The sequence below is a fragment of the Cervus canadensis genome, chromosome 4 (assembly GCF_019320065.1).
Source record: "Cervus canadensis isolate Bull #8, Minnesota chromosome 4, ASM1932006v1, whole genome shotgun sequence".
In the NCBI taxonomy this organism is placed as follows: domain Eukaryota; kingdom Metazoa; phylum Chordata; class Mammalia; order Artiodactyla; family Cervidae; genus Cervus; species Cervus canadensis.
The window spans coordinates 27,220,706-27,226,889 of NC_057389.1; the positions used below are offsets into that span (position 1 = coordinate 27,220,706).

The following is a 6,184-nucleotide window of genomic DNA, read 5'->3' on the forward strand; positions in this document are numbered from 1 at the left end:
GGCAGGCTGGCAGATTTGAGACCCGGGGCAGAACTGACGTTGCAATTCAAGTCCAAAGGCCTCCAACTGCTTGGATGAGGCCCAGCCACCTTATGAAAGGCAATCTGCTTGGTGTACTCAAAGTACACCAAGTTAAATGTTAATCTCATCCGAAAACACTGACAGAAACATCTAGAATAATATTTGACCAACTATCTGGGCCTTATCGGACAGTCAAATAGACACATAAAATTAACCATCAAATCTACTCTGCCCACTCTAACTATGTTTTGACCTTGTCAAGAAGTCCAATCCATTGAACCCACTCTTTTCAAACTCTCATCACCCTTCTTTTGTCCATCCTTCTCTCCTTGCTCAGATTAATCACTCACTGAAAAATCCTGAGCTCCTTTATCTCTTTCGTTCTTTAAATTCCAGAATCTACATATTTTGTGCTAGATCAATACATTCAATTGATTTTCCATCAGCAACACTGAATGAAAAAAAAAATTGTGAAACAGTTCCTTTAAGATTTCTGTGGGAAAATAATTTTGAACCAAGGAAGCCGACTAATATTAAGGTCTAAAAAGAGTCATGAAGTTTACCACTCACAGAATTTCTCAGAAAGAATTTCTAGAGGATAGGTTACAGGAAAAAAGAATAAAATATATAAGGAAAGGCTATGAATTTAAAAATAACAATAATTGAGCAAGGAAAACTGTAAAATTTATAGTTAAGACTAAACAGTATTTGATTACTTTAAAAAAGAATAATTGACAATTAAAATTCTAGATATTCTCAAGAAAGAAGTCAGAAGAAGAAAGGAAATATGGTGGGGATTTGTGTGTTTGTATAGATTATACTTATCAGTTCACTCTAGCTGTTGTTCAACAAACATGCTTCTAAATAGTCGTCTTTTATCTCCCATTTTAAAGACCTCTGGAAACAGAATAACTGAAGTGGAGAAATTTGCAGCAATTAGTTTAGATAATTCAAGTCAAAACAAACCCCCAAATCTTTACATATATTTTCTGAATAACTCAAATCAAAGGCAATTTTGGATTTCTCTTTACTTTCTTTTAATTATCTCCACAGAATTTCCTCAGTTTCCCACATCATTTGGCAAAGACAAAAGACTTAATATTTTAAGCATATTTATAACACGATGCTATAGCTTTGGTTCAAATTTAAATTTACCCTCTGGCCCGCATTGCTTTGCATTTCAATCATCACCCAGTACACCCTTGCCAATTTAATTTCAAATTATTTTTAATTGAGACTGAACATTACAAATTTGGGATATAGTGAATATAATTTATGGGGACCAGCTGGAGAGCCAAAACTTTGATCAGATTGTCAATGTTAATGGGGATACCTAGATGTAAATGACTGATAGCCTAATTTGACCCATCTAATTGATTGTTTTTCACAGAATTACTTCTACTTCTTGAAGTTCTGAGACTATCATCCATCATTTCCAGAAAAGAAGAAAAATGTGGTAAGTAGCACTTACTTTCCTTGAGTGGTGTTATTTCTATTATTAATTGTAAAAGCTCAATTTCTGACCTTCCTATTACATAATTAGTTTTATCAACTAATTATTGATGTGTTTTTATAATATCTAAAAGCAGTTTTTAAAGGTATGTTTAAATTGTGTTAGGTCTTGTCATGAGATTTATCAAATGCGTGTTAGAAAATGACTTAGGAAATTAGTTGATTAGCTTAGCGTCCATGTACAACTTTCTAAACTCCGTGGTTGAACCCAGAGGACAAAGATTACAGTGGCTCGGGTTTTCAGATTGTATGGGCACCGAAAGGAAGAGCAGTGCTTTTGTGAGTGTTCAGCCAGTCTACAAGAGCTGCCGCTGACTTCATCACTGAAATGAGAGTCTTGGGAACATTTTGGCCTCAGGCAGGACAGGAGAGGAAGAGAGACAATGCTTACTCCCTCCACCTCTGCTCACCCCTCTGTTCCTGCCCTTGTTCCTGCTGAAGACTTGCTCTTTATGACAGCAGCTCACGCTTGAATCTTGAAGACTAAAGCTGAAGGACTCCACTGGGCATTTCAGAATACATCACTATTTGCCTTTATGTCCTATAAGAAAGTCCCTTTCAGCAAAATATCTCTTGCTGAAGATCAGGCCATTGTATACGGTTGTGAAAAAACATTGCATTAGGAGTCAAAATCCTAGGTATTAGTCTCAGACCTTTTATGGTTAAACTAATCCCTGAGCTACGTTTTTAAAAGTCTAGACAGGCAACAGAAATTTTTAATGCTGCACATGTACTTTATGGGTACTAGAAGGAGACAGCCCCAAACCCCCCTTTCCTCTAGCTTTTTAAATATTAATGAAAACAACTTGAATTAAATTATTTACTTGACATTATTCATTCTCATAGGCCTAATTATCTTCTCGATTCCCTTTCTCAGCTTCCTCTGCTTGGTGCTCTCACCTGTCTGCACAGAGCAGCCTATTTCTACCCTTGGGCCCAAAAAACTTAATCATAGAGCCAAGAAAATCACCTGCTTTCATTCATTAGATGTACTATGATTTAAAGTATTGTAAAATGAAGAAAGCTAAATTCATGTTCTATTGTAATTAAAAGAAAAAATAAAAATCTAATGGAGGGACTTCCCTAGTGGTCCAATGGCTAAAACTCCATGATCCCAGTGCATGGGGCCCAGGTTCGCTCCCTAGTCATGGAAATAGATCCCATGTGCCACAACTAAAAGTTCATATGTCACAGTTCAAGATCCTGTGTGCCACAATGATGATCAAGAATCTTACAGGCTGCAACTAAGACCTGGCACAGACCAATAAATAAATAAAAATAAATATTTAAAAAAGATCTAATGGAAATATTTTGATTTTTAATGTTTTCAGTTACTGTACTGATATAGTATCTCTCTAAAGTTGACCATTAGTATCCAGGGGAAAAAAGAGGAAATAATTATCATTATTAGGTAAGAAGCTCAACACAGGATCACAAACATGGTTACAAAGTTAGATCATCGTATTCTGATTAATATATTTTGACAACTAGACTCTAAGTCCCTGGATGGCAGTTCCATCCCAGCATGAACCAACCATAGTTTGAGAAATGATAATATATGAACCATCACAGAGGATTTTGAAAACATAGAAAATCTTCTTTTGTGATACTAAAAGGCAAGAAATGACAAACTGTTGTTTTTTTTTTTTTAATTATAGTAAATAAACTCAAGTGGCAGGTAGAAATTAAGACTACATTTTTAAAGTTTGGTTGATATGCATGTAATAGTGAGGTCTCTCTCTCTCTTTTCTTTTTTTAATACAGAATGCTTTACAGGTTTGCAGGCCATCCTTGCACAGTGGCCATGCTTATCTTCTTTGTTTCATTCCAATTTTAGTATCTGTGCTGCCAAAGTGAGTAGAGTGGGACCTTTATTTCAACTCAGTGCCGGGCATAGAATAGGCCTTCAGTACATGCGTTCTCAATGGATGAAGATGGCTGATATTCTGGTACTTACTTGGCATGAGGTGTTGTATATTCTCATCACCCTATATAATATAAGTGAACTAGCACTTCTCTTGATTTAGGTTTTATTTTTGGCCACAATATGTTATAAGTAAACTGATCCTTTTTTTTAAAAAAAAAAAAAGAAGTCTGAATCACAAGATAAATAATGGGATGAAAAGACTTGTACCCATTTCCATCCCTATTGAAGGAGGAGGGTGGGGGGTTCAAATGCAGAACCAATGCTGGCTCACAGCAGACATCCAGGGACCCCTTTATTTTCCCTTCACTGCCTCTATTTTCTCCTCCCTCTTGTGTGACAAGCCTAGTTATTGAGGACATTTCTACCTATTGAATGTAAAAAGTAGCTAATCATTTTGGGATCAAAATATCTTTAAAACAGCAAGGTGAGCCGATCTGAGCTTTGCTAAGTTAAGTCCACGGGTCAGCCAGTAAACAGTGGCCACAGATTGACAGCCAGGTGAGAAATGCAGGTCAGAAGGGACAATTCAGAGGACAAGGGCAGTAAGTTTAGGGCTTTTGCTATAACCAGTAGAAGAATGGTGTGGGTGGTGAACAGATTTGAAGCCACCCTTGTCTGGGATTGTGGAAGTGAGCAAGACAGCCATGCTTAGGGAAAGTTTCACTTGGCATATGGGCGAGGTTGCTTGGGGCTCCATTATGCTAGGCTTTTCAATCAGAGTAAGTAGCTTTCCAGCAGAATTTAATATCTGTAAGGCAATCATAACTGCTTGTCAGTAGATGCACACAAGAGGAAGAAGGGGGGCAAGCTACTTAAGGAACCAACAAAGGCTTCTGTCACTTTTACTTCCCTCACAGTTTGAGTCTGCAGGTTTCTACCTGTTTACTTTTATGATAACATAGTGAAAAGTAGCTCAAGTTATTTATAAAATGAATAGTTTGAATGTAATACTGACTTTATTTGAATACTTATCTTCAACCAGATAGCTCCCTTTGGTGATCTTTCCTCTCAGTGAAACAGCTGACAGCTAAGAAGCGCTTCTAGTTTCAACGTGTTTACCTGTTCACTTCTGTCTTTGAGATTGCAGTTTGCCCTGACACAATGAACAAATATACAGAGGTTCAGAGATTAAGAGATATTCTTGGGAAGAGACATGTATTGTTATTGTTGTTCAGTCTTTTAAGTCATGTCCGACTTTTGCGACTCCATGGACTGCAGCACGCCAGGCTTCCCTGTTCTTCACTATCTCCTGGAATTTGCTCAAACTCATGTCCATTGAGTCGGTGATGCCATCCAAACATCTCATCCTCTGTTGCCCCCTTCTCCTCCTACCCTTGGACTGCAAGGAGATCGAATCAGTCAATCCTAAAGGAAATCAACCCTGAATATTTGTTGGAAGGACTGATGCTAAAACTGAAGCTGCAATACTTTGCCCACCTGATACAAAGAGCTGACTCATTGGAAACGACCCTGAAGCTGGGAAAGACTGAGGGCAAGAGACAAGTGCGAAAACTGCTATTTATTTTAAAGGGCAGATTGAGGTTGTGTGTCTTTTGTGTTTGGGGGGATATGTCAATCCAGTATGCAGAAGAAACATGATTCTGTAGAATTAGTATTTCACAAAGCAAATGAAAACACTGTCATTTCAAAGTTTGGCACTGTGATAATTAAAAGTTCTTTATATAAGTAAATGAGCTTTTCTTTAAAAAATGAAATTATCCTGAGAATGACTTTTATATCTTTTTAATTATACATTTACATGTATAACTTGAGGAATTACCATCTACTTAGCTCTAGTGGGACTCAAGTCCTTTAGAGACCACCGCATACTGATTTTCTCTGCCCTGTTTTCTCTTATTTATCAAAAGACACTGGCTTCTTAATTAATCTGCCTCTTTCTCCTGTACGCCTTGGAGTGAGATTCTTAAAGGAAGATCCAAGCACATCCTGCATTTGAATAATCTGCACAATTTATTCAGTGCAGATTCCTGGGCCATAGTCCACCCCTACTAAATCAATTTTTCTGAGCTCGAGGCCCAGGATTTTGCATTTTTAATAAAGTCATCAAGTGATACACACAAGAATTTCAAAATTCTTTCAAAATGGGAACACATATCTTCCAGGGACTAGAAGCTTTAATGTAAAAGTGGGGCATGGGCAGGGGACTTAGAACTTTTAAGCCAAGGGAACACAATCACACTTCAAGAAGTTTTATAAACTTACATATTAAAAATGCATGTTTCAAAAAAAAAAATGCATGTTTCCAATAATATTTTGTGGACACTTATCATACTGGTAATTTACTGGCAGGCTTCCCAGATGGCTCAGTGAGTACAGAATCTGCCTGCAATGCAAGAGACTCGAGTTCGATCACTGGGTCGGGAAGATCCCCTGGAGAAGAGCATGTCAGCCCACTCCAGTAATCTTGGCTGGAGAATTCCATGGACAGAGGAGCCTGGTGGGCTACAGTCCATGGGATCCCAAAGAGTTGGGCACGACTGAATGACTGAGCACACTTGCAATTTACTGGCAGGATTAATTGAACTGGGATAGATTCTTAATATAGGAATACATACTTCTTATGGGAAGTTTAAAAGTGACATAACGTGACTTTATTGCTTTAGTGGCCACAGAGACCCACATTCCTGTGGCTGAGCATCACAGTAGGATTTTCTGTCCTATTGTACCATGGAAAAGCAGGAGTTGGCAACATCCTGACCCTAT

The 6,184-nt window shown here is 37.8% G+C and overlaps 1 non-coding gene across 1 annotated transcript; it reads right to left on the reverse strand.

The window, feature by feature from the left end:
* Positions 1-3,287: 3,287 nt before the first annotated feature.
* On the reverse strand, positions 3,288-3,394 carry LOC122441104. The gene has a single exon (XR_006269247.1). It is a non-coding gene; the product is annotated as a U6 spliceosomal RNA (small nuclear RNA).
* Positions 3,395-6,184: the final 2,790 nt, after the last annotated feature.